Genomic DNA, 15,726 nt, shown 5'->3' on the forward strand with positions numbered 1-15,726 from the left:
ATTTGCAAATTAAGAATTTTATGAAGTTAAGCTTTAATTTCAAAATATATATACAAAAAGCATTACTCGAATATTGACGTCTTGATTTTGTCCAAAGTAACGGTTAGCAAAATCAGGTAAATTAATAAAGCACACTTTCTTAAACCTCAATGTCAGCTTGTTTTAAGTGTATTTCGAACGTGTTCAGACAATGAGATTAATCACAATAAAAATGTTTAGAGCTAAAATTTAAAAAAGTTAACTTGCGTTAACTGATTAACTCTGACAGCCCTACTTAAAATATATCCACTACCGTTCAAAGGTTTGGGGTCACTTAGAAATGTCCTTGTTTTTGAAAGAAAAGCACATTTGTTGTCCATTAAAATAACATCAAATTGATCAGAAATACAGTGTAGACATTGTTAATGTTGTAAATGACTATTGTAGCTGGAAATGGCTGATTTTAATGGAATATCTACATAGGCGTACAGAGGCCCATTATCAGCAACCATCACTCCTGTGTTTCAATGTCGTTGTGTTAGCTAATCCAAGTTGATCATTTTAAAAGGCTAATTGATCATTAGAAACCTTTTTGCAATTATGTTACCACAGCTGAAAACTGTTGTTCTGATTAAAGAAGCAATAAAACTGGCCTTTTTTTTTTAGACTAGATGAGTATCTAGAGCATCAGCATTTGTGCGTTCGATTACAGGCTCAAAATGGCCAGAAACAAAGCACGTTCTTCTGAAACTCGTCAGTCTATTCTTGTTCTGAGAAATGAAGGCCCTTTAATATAGAAAGTTTTCACCATCATGTTAAAGCCCTAGGTGCTCCGTTCTATAAAAAAAAAAATCTGCTTTAGCCGACATCCGCATGGCAGTTGTTTTGATGGTGTCGGAGGTGGAATTGCATTAGAGCTGTCAAACCCACAAGCATTATACCTAAACCGGACATTGCCATTGGCTACACAGAGTTTCATTAGGAGAAATCCCATGCAGCCTTGTTTACAAGTTCAAATGTGAGATGTAATCTACACCTCAATTAGGCTGATAGAAATCCTAATTATTTAGTTTGAGCGTAACTATTTCTTATAGCTTACACTATCTCATTCTAAACTTGAAACGCAAGTGGGATGGGTGTGGCTTCATGACAATGATCAAGAGCAGCTGCTCACCGATTTGACAGCTCCAACACAGTTAACCTTATGACACCGCCGAAACATCACCTATGCGGGTGTCGTCTATCGCCGGTTAATAATTGATCGGATTGAATCTAGGCCTAGTTATTCTGTTGCTTTGACAAAGTCATTTCTGAAGAGTATTATTTATTTAATGTGATTAGTGATTCATAAAAAATAAAAAAAAACCTGTCCCTCATTTTAAGTTCAACCCGTTATGTGAACTGAACTGTCATCTAATAGTCAAAACATAGTGGAAAAGCAGGTGAGCTGGTTCTAGTCTTTAGTGATCTAGTCTTTAGTGTTCTAGTCTCCGGTTCTAGTCTCTATTTTTCTGGCGTTTTGTGGTGGAAAAGTGGTTTGAGCATAACACATCAACCCTGTTCCCCATAGACAGGCTAGACAATTAACAATAAAACTGTTCCTCCCTGTTGCACATAAATCGTTTCCATGCACTCTGTCATAAGGGGATTTATGGCTGATTTAAGATGAAATGGTCAACCTTGTTACTTTATTTGGCACTTAATAGGCACTTCTATAGTAATTGTTTGATTTAACCTCCTGATGTGATTTTTTGCAAATTAAAGACCCAATACAGCCATGTTTTATTCAATATCAAATCATTATAGGTTACAATTAAGTACCTTTCTGGGATTGTTTTCAATGAAAATGGTCAAAAATAAAATAAATAGTTTCTTAGCAAGAGCAGTTTCTCCAGCAAGATGTTTTGCACTTTCAGTTTCACATACTTAGCTAGCAAATGCAGCTAGCTAGTTTAGCCTACTGAAACACCCAGCTCAAACAGAGGGATGCTATGTTAGCTAGCTGGCTATGACTATCCAACACAACACAGGAACTCTTCCAAGGTTTGGTTTTACTGGTTTTACTAATTTATTGCCAGCGGGGCTCGCCGGTGTAACTGCTTACTGACTGTACACTGTAACGTTACTGCATGATTGTAGCGGGTTTACAAACACGTTAGTTCTATTAGCTATGCTGACTATGACGTTACTTTAGCTAATATGGTGACAAAGATGTAGGTTGTGTGCAGCGGTTTGGCTTGGAAAGTTTTTTGGCCTGGTCACATACAGCTGATGTGTTGTGCATTGAAGTCCACAAGCGAAGGGAAGAGGTGAGGGGAGGAGAGAACATGGATGCGAGAAGGAATATAATATGGCTATGTGTTTACGGCTGATCAGGGGTGTATTCATTCCGCCGATTCTGTTGAAAAACGTTTCTTAAACGGAGGCTAACAGGGATAAACATACTTGAATTTGTCCAATAGAAACTCTCATTTGCAACTGTTGGACTAATGATTACATCCCATATCAGCTAGATGCAGGCAAGAGTGTACAAGTATTGAATGTCACTGTCTGTCATCTCAAATTTGTCTCTAGACCTGTGTGCACCTTCATTATAAACTTCAATTCAAAGTCTAGGTTGAAGCAACCTCAGGATGGGTACAGGGAACATTTGTGTCACGGCTGCTCCGGCATTACTCACTCCTGCCACCATCATTTACGCACATCTGCCTTCCCTCGTCTGGCGCATCAGCGATATTGGACTCACCTGGACTCACTCAATCTCCTGTTTATTACCTCCCCTATATTTGTCAGTTCCCCAGCTCTGTTACCCACTGCTGCATTGTTTGTTGTCTGTCTTTGTGTTTCCCAGTTCTGACGCTGTTCCTGTCCTGTTGCATGTCCATTCCTAATTAAATGTCAACTCCCCGTACCTGCTTCTATTCTCCAGCGTCATTCCTTACAGAATGCAGCAGCCAACACACAAAGCATCGGGGAGTACTGGCGTTCCAGTTGGTGGTGACCTTGGTCCTGGGTCACTGCCGATGGAACCGGGGGTGCCTAGCCAGTTCGTCGGGCTTCCACGCCCTAGCTAGCTCGAGAGGTTTCCTTGCCCCGGTTGGCTCGGAAGGCGCCCATCCCACGTCGGGCCTCAGCCGGATCGCCAGGTCTTGTTTGCCCAGCCGGCCCAGGAGTTTTCTTGTTTTGTTGGTGACGTCGGGCTTGGATTCCGCCACCGATGGAACCGAGGGTGCCTAAGCCAGCTCGTTGGGCTTCCACGTCCTAGCTGGCTCGAGGTTTTCTTGCCTCGGTTGGCTCGTCAGGTTCCCATCCCACATCATGCTCCACCGGATCTTCGTGCTTCCACGCCGCAGCGAGATCGACAGACGTTCATGCCTTAGCCAGATTGTCAGGCTCCTATGCCTCAGCCGGCTCGCCAGGCTCCTACGTCCCTGCCAGTTTGTGGGGAGTTTACCCCAGCCGGCTTGCTCAGCGCCCATGTCTCGGCCGGCTCGCCCAGGTGGGACGCCGGGGGGGGTTACTGTCACGCCTGCTCCAGCTCTTTCACCCTGGCGCTCGAGGGCGCCTTGCTGCCCTGTATTACGCATTTCTGCCACCATCATTTACGCACACCTGCCTTCCCTCGTCACGCGCATCAGCAATATTAGACTCACTCAATCTCCTGTTTATTACCTCCCCTATATTTGTCAGTTCCCCAGCTCTGTTCCCCACCGCTGCATTGTTTGTCGTCTGTCTTTGTGTTTCCCAGTTCTGACGCTGTTCCTGTCCTGTTGCATGTCCATTCCTAATTAAATGTCAACTCCCCGTACCTGCTTCTATTCTCCAGCGTCATTCCTTACAATTTGAGTATCATGTAGTAGCCTAAACCTATCGATGTTACATTGGACTGGGTGAATGGAATATGAATGACAGTCATCCAATATGCTGTAATATAAATAAGACACTGGCATCAGGAATTGTCTACCACCCAAAGGACATCGAGCCAACTTGACACAACTGTTGGAAGCATTGGAGGTAACATGGGCCAGCATCTGTGGAACGCTTTCGACACCTCGTAAAGTCCATGCCACGACAAATTAAGGCTGTTCTGATGGCTATTATTATTCAATAGTCCAAGGTGCTCAGCAGAGCTTTGTATTTTTCGGTCATTTCTAGGGAGACAGGCAACAATTCTTTCCTTGAATACACTGTGGTGAACAGTGGTTGCTGTTGGCAACCATTTCAGTCAGTCAGCCAGTCATTCAGTGAGAGAACAAGGAAATATAGTAAAGTGGATGACAAACAACTACAAAATAGAGATTTTTCATTTTCTCTTTATTCTTTTTCCTGATTGGAAACAAATTGCAGGGTCATTATTTTCATTAATCACATTACATGACATGATGCACCAAAATGTTACTCTATCTGTTTACAGGAATACACTGAATAGAACACAAGATTTCACAATGGATACACGACTGATGTTTCGCCCATTGCACTTACAACAGTGAATGACTTGAGTTAAGACTTTTTCTGGATTTTTTGTTGCATTTTCTCTTTGCTTTTTCCTCTTATTTCAATCTCTTTTTTTAATGATTTTTTTATTAACGGATCATGTCCCATCACCTTTGAAACCTCCCGATTTAGAATGACAATAGAACGCCTGGATAAACTTTTGCCATGGAGGTATTTCTCCTTGTTTTACAAACACAATATGTATAGAAACTCCACAGAGAACAGATATGTTTTCTGAATACAAGTTGTTCCACTTTTGCCAACAGTCACATACACTGCTCATTTCATCATTATAATCATAATATTTAATCATAATAAATATTATATTATACACAAAAGCACAAAAGTTGGCAGCAAGTACAGCGTGGGGATGCACAAGACGGCCTTACTATGAACTCAAACGCTGTACAGAAGATTCCATCTGTATTTACAGTGACAATGTCTGTCTGTCCTTGTGTCTCGCTGGACGGCTACAGTCAGTGATGGCTGTTCTGTCACATGCACCTCTTCTCTTATCGACCACAACGTCTCCATGAAGATGGTGAGCATGCAGCTATCTATACCTAACCACCACTAAGGACCCTCTGTGATTCATTCTACCCACACTCATTCATATTAATGACATGAGAGACTAGATTTGTTTTTACCTCGCCTTGAAATTGTCAACACATTTCCTATTGGTGTGTCATATTTCTGTGTCTTTACAGACAGTATAGCGACAAACTGTTACCAGTCAGGCTTGTGCTTTCATTATAACGTGCCCTGATTTGGGAAATGACTGGCTTGGGGTCAGCAGCATGTCGAGTCTCTCGGACTTGACTGACAGTACTGGAGGTTCCCTGGAGGTTCCCTCTAGGTTGGCCTTGGATATGGAAGGTTCAGCGGTTCACTGATTGAGTTCTAGACGTGCTTCTGTTCATTTAATGGCGTATCTTAACTTCAATTTAAGTCACATTTTCACTTAGTCTCCCAGTGAAATGAATGCACGACTAACTGGAGGTTAGGATTTTCCCCCCATTGTTCCTCCCACAACTAATAATACCTTGATTTGTTGTTCTTTAAAATGTACCTTTTTAGTGGCTTCAAAGCACTTTAATGTTGTTTCCCACATCATATATTGCCACATGAAGCCATCCCGATATGCAGTTAGGCATACGAAACAGTTCTATTTGTTGGAGGGTCTGATCAACCAATCAGACACCAGAAACGAACCCCCCACCCACCCCCCCACCCACCCTTCAGATTATACACCGACCGTAATACGCACAATTACATTTTTACATGGAGAATTTCTTGACCAACCGCATCACAGGTTTGAATAGCAGCACGGATTGGACAGTCACTGTAAGCCGAACACGCCACGGCACAGTGGAAACCTGGTCAAGCCACACACACTAAGACTTAATGAGGTCATACAAACAGCCGGACGAAGCCAAGCAAACCCATGCTTCTAGCAACAAGATGTTGGACATTCATGACTGACAGTCTATACAGTTAACCCTTTGGCAACAAGTCCCCCGTATGGGGAGTGATGGGGTACTATTAAACATGCCACAAAAATAAAAACAAGTCTAGATTCAATAGTTCAATATTAAGATCCATACATACAAGTACAAACATGTTCATAACCGTTTTCTGACGTTTTTCAGTTCACAATGATGTTGGGAGTCGTGTGAGTAACATTGGTCATCATGATATTCAACTTTTTTGGAGTCTTTTCCAGTTTCAAAATGAATCATTGCATAGAACATTTGAAATGATGATTGCTTCCAACCAATCCTCTGTGTGTGTGTGTGTGTGTGTGTGTGTGTGTGTGTGTGTGTGTGTGTGTGTGTGTGTGTTAGCGTAAATGTCGAGATTTAGGTGTGTATGTGTGGTTATGCAACTCTCTCAGACACATTTACTGATGTTTATCAACATGTTTCAGATATTCCCAAGCACGAATTTAAACAACATTAACACCATTGTGCTGTATAACGTTTTCTGCATGCTATTGCTTTTAAAAATCAACCAGCAAATTATTCAAACACAAGATAATAAATAAGAAAACCATAGACCATTCAAATATAAATAGATTTACCAAAGAAAAACATGAAAAAAACAAAAACAGAAGTCACATAAATATAAATACACAAATTAATCATTTACATTATGTGTTCTAGCTAGATGTATATACATACAGTAGTATACATTTGTGCAAAAAATAAATTAAGAAAGGTATGATATGGACGTTTCAAAACATATGAGGTATACAAGTAAAAAATATGTACCGAATAAGGCTCTTCTTTTCCCAAAAAATACCAGGCAAAAATGATAAGAAACTAAACAAGATGAAAATAAATCAACAAATAGATCATAAAAAGAAACGAAACAACAACAAAGTCCCAAAGTGCTCTGGGATTGACAACTGATGGCTTTGCGATGGCTAAAAAAAAAAAACAGCCGTGGCCACGCTTACTTGCGCTCCGTTTGGTTCTCTCTTCTGTGTAGATCTCACACTCTCATTGGTGGGGCACACTGGTAGCTCCTCCTCCTCTTCATGATCCTACTCGTCTAGTAATGTCTAGTGGCCCCTCTTCTGGACATGGTGGTGGAGAAAGTATTGAGAAGATATGGGTTTCTTTTCGATTATTATTATTGTGCGTGCATTCCCATGTCCACATGTACATGTTGCATTCTGTAGACATCATATCATCACAACAGGTGGACGAGAAATAAAAACACATTCAAAGAAAGGGTCATCGTTCCCTATACTGGAATGTAGAGATCATAGAAACCAAGCATTCAAGGGTTTAATAACAGGGGCATTGTTTGTTTGTTTTTTGTCTGTCGCCGTAGTAACGTCTTGCCTCCTCCGGTGTAGTAGTTAGAGTGTCATAGTTAGCGAAGAAGTCTCTTTGGTACTAGTAAAACCTATGAGCTGTGTACCTCTGTCTACCTCCTCCATTGCGTTATAATGGTGATGCTGTAAAAAGGCCCTTTGAGCACAAAAGCGTGGCGTCATGAAGGATTCTGGTCAGACGTGGACTCCTCAGACAGACTCTGCATCCCAAATGGTCCCCTATTTCCTATATATTTCCTATATAATACACTACTTTTGACCAGAGCCCAATGGACCCTGGTCGGAAGTAGTGCACTAAATAGGGAATAGGGTGTCATTTGGGACCTGGACCGAGTAGATTGTGGTCAGATGTGGATTCCTCAGACAAGGAAGAGTGACTTCCCCTCAATGCCCTGTAGAGGGCACTATGAAGCTTCCTTCAACTACAATCGCTCCCATCTGGCCTGGTTTTCCAACAGGAGAACCTCGGCGAGTGATACAAGACATTCAGATGAAAAAACAGCATCCTCCGTTGCTATCCCCCTGAGCTGAGAGATGCTGAAGCCAAGCCTAAGGTGTGTGACAGCTCCCTGTCCTGTAGCTGGATCAGGAGTTATATCTCTCAGTAAGCAGACAACCGACAGGAAGGTGAGGATTCTATCTGTCTTATTCACTCTCTTACTAGGAGCTGTGAGGCAGGCTCTCCCTGGCATTCTGTTGGTGTATCTGAAAACACAAGGTCAAAGGTCAGTGTCCCTCACCTGGAGATCATTTCTACTGAGAACTAAAGGTTCTAAAATTCCGGTAACTTTCCCAAAACTCCCAGATTGTCCATCTTCTCGATTGGAAGATTCCCGGATTTTCAGTTTATGTCCTCCTGATTCCAGGAATCTTCCAAATGGGATTTCTGGGAAACCAGGGATTTCTGGGAAACGTACCAAAATGTTGCACCGCTACGAGAACAATATGCACTGAATCTATACGGTATGTGTTGCATTAGCATCCAATATCACAGGCATTTGAATCATATGACAAACACAGGCAAAACACAGGGCATACAATTTACAGTACACAGAGATGTGTTCATTACTGTCCCATAGAGTTCCTGCGACATTATTTTGTTTACATTTTATTTGATCTCTGAGAAATGAAGCTGACTAATTGATTAGTCACTTTATATGTATGTACTGTATTCTAGACATACTGTAGCTCATCCTATATAACTACTGCTGGACATCCAGTACATTTTCCTACTTATACATTGGCCAGACTGTCTATACATCACCACACATATATATTCAGGACTCTGACATTGCTCATTCTGATATTTCTTAATTTCATTTTTTTTGTACTTTTGTATCAGTATTGCACTGTTAGACACTGCATTGCTGGAGCTAGAAACGTAAGCGTTTTGCTACACCTGCTTTAACATCTGCTGATCTGTGCATGCGACAAATAAACTGTGATTTGATTTGAAAGATTTCAGGGCTTGATTTCACCTCAAGGGGGCAGAGGAGAGCTGTAGGACTGTAATACTGTACCGCTGGAGGGATAGCTATGTGTGTGCGCACACGCCTGCCCTACAGGCAGACAAAAGGACACACATATACACACAATTCCATTCTCATTCCTCACACATGGTTCAGCTCAGTGTCCTTTAGAGCGAGAAAGAGAGAGCGAGAGAGAGATGTAAACATACAGTATGTTTCCCATGCCAATTAAGCCCTTTGAATTGAAAATGTAAATTGAATTGAGAGAGACGAAACAGACAAAAGGAGAGGGAAAGAGAGAGAGAGAGAGAGAAAGGGAGAGAGAGACATCGAGAGAGAGATCAAGAGAAAGAAACAGGGACAGCGAGCGAGAACGAGAGAAAGAGAGAACCACTGTCTTCATTCACAGTATTCCCTTAAATCCCTGAGCCAGAGCTCATGCAGCATGGAGGGTCATCCAGTGGCTAACATTCTAGTGCCAGACTCTAATTACCATGGGAACCAATCCTACACCCTAATCCTACACCCTAATACCAGGGAATTATTGTAAAACTCTCTATAACAATACTTTTTGTTGTTGAACAAAGTCATTTTTTTTATTTTTTAAAGCTCCAAGCTCTAAAATAGGGCAATAAATACAAGCTCTGCAATATGACTGATTAGAAAGGTTCATCCTAATGTACTGAGTTTTGCACGTGACCTTTCCCCTCAGACTAGTTACGCTATACTTCTAACGCGGCTGTACAGTAGTAGGCCACACCCACCACGAGTTGGTACCTCACTAAAACAGACCACACCCCCTATCTAAGACCTCACAACTGGCCCAAGACAGTCACGCTGAGTGCTTCCAGTTTCACTACTCCCCCTACGTGTCACTGGGCCAGTTCGTTTTGCATGGCCCGGTGCCCCGGGTGGGTGGACATTTCACTTAAGGACCAATGGAATGGTCTAAAATGTGCAAACTCCGCCCACCCGGGGCCACCAGGCCATGCAAAACAAACTCGCCCACTATGTCCCAAGCCCCTCCCTCCCCGGGCGGTTGCAGCCAATCAGAGCCCTGCTGGGATTGTCAGTAATCCCCGGGGCTGAAAAGGCTTGCCTGCTGCTCAAAGAGGCACTGAGCTGGGTTTATCTCTAGATCCCTGCACTGGATCACTGGATCCCTCACCCCCTGCCCCACACACAGAGAGGCACCAGGCATCACGACCTATGATATCACGGTCAACCCAACCCAGATGCCATAATAACTAGTTCTAGTAGAGATAGCAGTGGCCAGAAAGAGAAAGCAGGGACCTAATTAGTCTTCATGTGTTTTGAACAGGGGCCCAATAGAAATGCATTGAAATGTATTTTGTTTGCAAAACAATTCTATGGTGCCGCTCTCCATGTCAGTCCATTCTACCATGTAATGAGGGATTGTTTATAGGATAGTAAATCATCATTCTGTGGGCTTCACAGTTTGTGCGTGCGTTCGTGTGTGCGTGCGTGCGTGCGTGCGTGTGTGCATGTCTGTGTGTCCGTGCGTGTGTGTGCATGGAAGGACAGTAAAGCCATGGTTAGTCTGCTCATCCATTGGCTAATTATAGTGCTCTGTGTGGACAAGTGAACGGGTAAACCTCCTGGACCTATCCTGGGCTCTAACCTTTGAACCAATTAACTGAAAATGCACAAGAAACTGAGCACACAGAGACACACACACACACACACACACACACACACACACACAGAGAGACACATACGCTGGATGAATGTACATCTGATTTTCACTTACAGCCAGCAAAGGCAGAAGCAGAAGTCTCTCTTGAATAGTTTGCTCATGCTTGGGACCCCCGCTCTGACTTGATATCCATCCACTTCGTCCTCTCCTCAATCCTCTGCTCATGTCTGGAGATCCCAGCCTGTGCTGACAAAGCATCCACCCATTCTAATTCTGATCATGTTGTGTGCTCATGTCTGGGGAGTTCAGTGCTGACCAGGCATCCTTTGATTCCAGCCCTGATTGGTGGTAACTGGGGTGAGAGAAAATAGAAAGTGGGAGAAAGAGAGCGAGAGAAAGAAAGAGAAGGATAGAAAGAGAGGGGAAAATGAGAGAAAAAAAGAGAAAAATGCACCCAGCTGGTCAGACAGAATATACAATTACAGTACTTAATGAGTCATCAGTTCACTCATGCTACTACATTATGCATTATGCAGACATGGATCTATGTTAATCTATGCAAATATCCAGCTGATACAACACTTTATCCATCACAGTGTGGGACTGCTGCCACAGCTTGAAGATACTGTCTGCATCCCAAATGGCACCTCATTCCTGCTAGCTACCTAGAGCTACTTGGAACCCTACTAATTCCACGACTGGTCTATCACCATCGTATCGACACTACCGCACGAAGAGGCAAAAACAGACTTACCCCCATCGCGACGTCCCCGAAAGGCTAACTGATAGCTTGCTTGCCCCGGTCTGCTAACTGCTAGCTTGCCTGCCCCGGTCTGCTAACTGCTTGCTTGCTAACCCAGTCTGCTAACTGCTAGCTTGCCAGCCCCAGTCTGCTAACTGCTAGCTTGTTTAGCCCCGGCCTACTAACTGTTAGCTTGTTAGCAATGGCCTGCTAGCTGTCTGAATCAACCGTGTCCCCAGTCAGCCCAACCACTCACTGGACCCATATGTTCACTTGGCTACGCATGCCTCTCTCTAATATCAATATGCCTCGTCTATTACTGTCCTGGTTGTGATTACTGTCTTATTTCACTCTAGAGCCTCTAGCCCTGCTCAATATGCCTTAACCAACCATGTTGTTCCACCTCCTACATATGCGATGACATCACCTGGTTTAAACGTCTCTAGAGACGATATCTCTCTCATCATTACTCAATGCCTAGGTTTACCTCCAATGTACTCACACCCTACCATACCTTTGTCTGTACACTATGCCTTGAATCTATGCTATCATGCCCAGAAACCTGCTCCTTTTACTCTCTGTTCCGAACGTGCTAGACGGCCAGTTCGTATAGCCTTTAGCCGTACCCTTATGCTACTTCTCCTCTGGTGATGTAGAGGTTAATCCAGGTCCTGCAGTGCCTAGCTCCACTCCCCAGGTGCTCTCATTTGTTGACTTCTGTAACCGTAAAAGCCTTGGTTTCACGCATGTTAACATTAGAAGCCTACTCCCTAAGTTTGTTTTACTCACTGCTTTAGCACACTCTGCCAACCCGGATGTCTTAGCCATGTCTGAATCCTGGCTTAGGAAAACCACCAAAAACCCTGAAATCTCTATCGCTAACTATAACATTTTCCACCAAGATAGAACTGCCAAAGGGTGCGGTGTTGCAATCTACTGCAAAGATAGCCTGCAGAGTTCTGTTTTACTATCCAAGTCTGTACCCAAACAATTCGAGCTTCTACTTCTAAAAATTCACCTTTCCAGAAACAAGTCTCTCACTGTTGCCGCTTGCTATAGACCTCCCTCTGCCCCCAGCTGTGCCCTCGATACCATATGTGAATTGATTGCCCCCCATCTATCTTCTGAGCTCGTGCTACTAGGTGACCTAAACTGGGACACGCTTAACATCCCGGCCATCCTACAATCTAAGCTTGATGCCCTCAATCTCACACAAATTATCAATGAACCTACCAGGTACAACCCCAAATCCGTAAACACGGGCACCCTCATAGATGTCATCCTAACTAACTCTGCTGTTTTCAATCAAGATCTTAGCGATCACTGCCTGCATCCATAATGGGTCTGCGACCAAACGACCACCCCTCATCACTGTCAAACGCTCCCTAAAACACTTCTGCGAGCAGGCCTTTCTAATCGACCTGGCCAGGGTATCCTGGAATGACATTGACCTCAACCCATCAGTAGATGATGCCTGGCTATTCTTTAAAAGTGTCTTCCTCACCATCTTAAATAAGCATGCCCCACTCAAAAAATGTAGAACTTGGAATAGATATAGTCCTTGGTTCACTCCAGACCTGTCTGCCCTTGACAGCACAAAAACATTGTGTGGCGTTCTGCATTAGCATCGAATAGCCCCTGAGATATGCAACTTTTCAGAGAAGTTAGGAACAAATATACACAGGCAGTTAGGAAAGCTAAGGCTAGCTTTTTCAAACAGAAATTTGCATCCTGTAGTACTAACTCAAAAAAGTTCTGTGACACTGTAAAGTCCATGGAGAATAAGAGCACCTCCTCCCAGCTGCCCACTGCTCTGAGGCTAGGAAACACTGTTACCACCGATAAATCCACCATAATTGAGAATTTCAATAAGCATTTCTCTACGGCTGGCCATGCTTTCCACCTGGCTATCCCTACCCCAGTCAACTTCCCGGCACCCTCCACAGCAACCTGCCAAAGCCCCCACCATTTCTCCTTCACCCAAATCCAGATAGCTGATGTTCTGAAAGAGCTGCAAAATCTGGACCCCTTCAAATCAGCCGGGCTAGACAATCTGGACCCTCTCTTTCTAAAATTATCTGCCGAAATTGTTGCAACCCCTATTACTAGCCTGTTCAACCTCTCTTTTGTATCGTCTGAGATTCCCAAAGATTGGAAAGCTGCCGCGGTCATCCCCCTCTTCAAAGGGGGTGACACTCTCGACCCAAACTGCTACAGACCTATATCTATCCTACCCTGTCTTTCTAAGGTCTTCGAAAGCCAAGTTAACAAACAGATTACCGACCATTTCGAATCCCACCGTACCTTCTCCACTATGCAATCTGGTTTCCGAGCTGGTCATGGGTGCACCTCAGCCACGCTCAAGGCCCTAAATGACATCATAACCGCCATCGATAAGAGACATTACTGTGCAGCCGTATTCATCGACCTGGCCAAGGCTTTCGACTCTGTCAATCACCACATTCTTATTGGCAGACTCGACAGCCTTGGTTTCTCAAATGATTGCCTCGCCTGGTTTACCAACTACTTCTCTGATAGAGTTCAGTGTGTCAAATCGGAGGGCCTGTTGTCCGGACCTCTGGCAGTCTCTATGGGGGTGCCACAGGGTTCAATTCTCGGGCCGACTCTCTTCTCTGTATACATCAATGATGTTGCTCTTGCTTCTGGTGATTCTCTGATCCACCTCTACGCAGACGACACCATTCTGTATACTTCTGGCCCCTCTTTGGACACTGTGTTAACTAACCTCCAGACGAGCTTCAATGCCATACAACACTCCTTCTGTGGCCTCCAACTGCTCTTAAGCGCAAGTTAAACTAAATGCATGCTATTCAATCGATCACTGCCCGCACCTGCTCACCCATCCAGCATCACTACTCTGGACGGCTCTGACTTAGAATACGTGGACAACTACAAATACCTAGGTGTCTGGTTAGACTGTAAACTCTCCTTCCAGACTCACATTTAGCATCTCCAATCCAAAATTAAATCTAGAATCGGCTTCCTATATCGCAACAAAGCATCATTCACTCATGCTGCCAAACATACCCTCGTAAAACTGACCATCCTACCGATCCTCAACTTCGGTGATGTCATCTATAAAATAGCCTCAAACACTCTACTCAACAAATTGGATGCAGTCTATCACAGTGCCATCTGTTTTGTCACCAAAGCCCCATACACTACCCACCATTGTGACCTGTACGCTCTCGTTGGTTGGCCCTCGCTTCATACTCGTCGCCAAACCCACTGGCTACAGGTTATCTATAAGTCTTTGCTAGGTAAAGCCCCACCTTATCTCAGCTCACTGGTCACCATAGCAGCACCCACCTGTAGCACGCGCTCCAGCAGGTATATCTCACTGGTCACCCCCAAAGCCAATTCCTCCTTTGGTCGTCTTTCCTTCCAGTTCTCTGCTGCCAATGACTGAAACGAACTGCAAAAATCTCTGAAGCTGGAGACTCATATCTCCCTTACTAGCTTTAAGCACCAGCTGTCAGAGCAGCTCACAGATCACTGCACCTGTACATAGCCCATCTGTAAACAGCCCATCTATCTACCTACCTCATCCCCATAGTGTATTTATTTATTTATCTTGCTCCTTTGCACCCCAGTATCCCTACTTGCACATTCATCTTCTGTACATCTACCATTCCAGTGTTTAATTGCTATATTGTAATTACTTCGCCACCATGGCCTTTTTATTGCCTTAACTCCCTTATCTTACGTCATTTGCACTCTCTGTATATAGACTTTTTGTTTTCTTTTGTTCTACTGTATTATTGACTATGTTTTGTTTATTCCATGTGTAACTCTGTGGTGTTCTATGTGTCGAATTGCTATGCTTCTTCTCAACTAGCCTACCTGATTAAATAAAGGTGAAATAAAAAAATAAAAATTAAATCCCTACCTAGTGCACTTTCGACCAGATATCTATGGGCCCTGAGCAGATGTGGTGCACTATATAGGGAACAGGGTGCCATTGGGGATGCAAATCTGTATCCCGTACTGCATTAAACCTAACCTTAAACATTGTTGATAGTATTACTACTTTGAGGGGTGAGTATTTAACTTCTAAATAGATGGAAGCTATTTCCATATATTTAAATATTTAATAAACACTCATATACATCTTGGAAATAAGCAGAGGACAAGGGGGATCATGCTGTCCTTCCATGCACACACACACACGCATACACAGGGACACACAGACATACATGTACACTCATACACACACACACAAACTGGGGCCCACAGAATGATGATTCACTATCCTATAAAAAAATCCCTCATTACACCATTTCTCTCCTAAGACAAGGCCCGCAGCCCCAATGTGTTAAGAAATGTATTCATCTCGCAAGGGAAGGGAGAGGTAATGAGATACTCACTGATGCGCTCAGGTACCCTCCGCCTCCCTCCTCCTCCGTTTCCTTGTGATAGTGAAATGTATAAAATGCCGTAAACAGTTTCATAGGTTTTTCCAGTACCAAGCCTCCAATCCCTCTCCATCTCAACTCCTCATACCCTGCAAGACAAACACAAG

General features: G+C 43.6%; 1 protein-coding gene across 2 annotated transcripts in view; it reads right to left on the reverse strand.

Annotated features, from left to right (window-relative positions):
• Positions 1–4,276: 4,276 nt before the first annotated feature.
• The window catches only part of bsnb (bassoon (presynaptic cytomatrix protein) b), a 111,918-nt gene continuing 100,468 nt past the window's right edge, over positions 4,277–15,726 (reverse strand). For both annotated transcript variants that reach the window (XM_029776108.1, XM_029776107.1), the window contains exons 11-13: positions 15,572–15,708; positions 10,556–10,793; positions 4,277–8,020 (exon numbers count right to left, since the gene is read on the reverse strand). The gene's annotated coding sequence lies outside the window, so the exon portion shown is untranslated. The remainder of the gene's footprint in view (positions 8,021–10,555; positions 10,794–15,571; positions 15,709–15,726) is intronic.

Source organism: Salmo trutta, chromosome 14 (assembly GCF_901001165.1).
Source record: "Salmo trutta chromosome 14, fSalTru1.1, whole genome shotgun sequence".
Taxonomy (NCBI): domain Eukaryota; kingdom Metazoa; phylum Chordata; class Actinopteri; order Salmoniformes; family Salmonidae; genus Salmo; species Salmo trutta.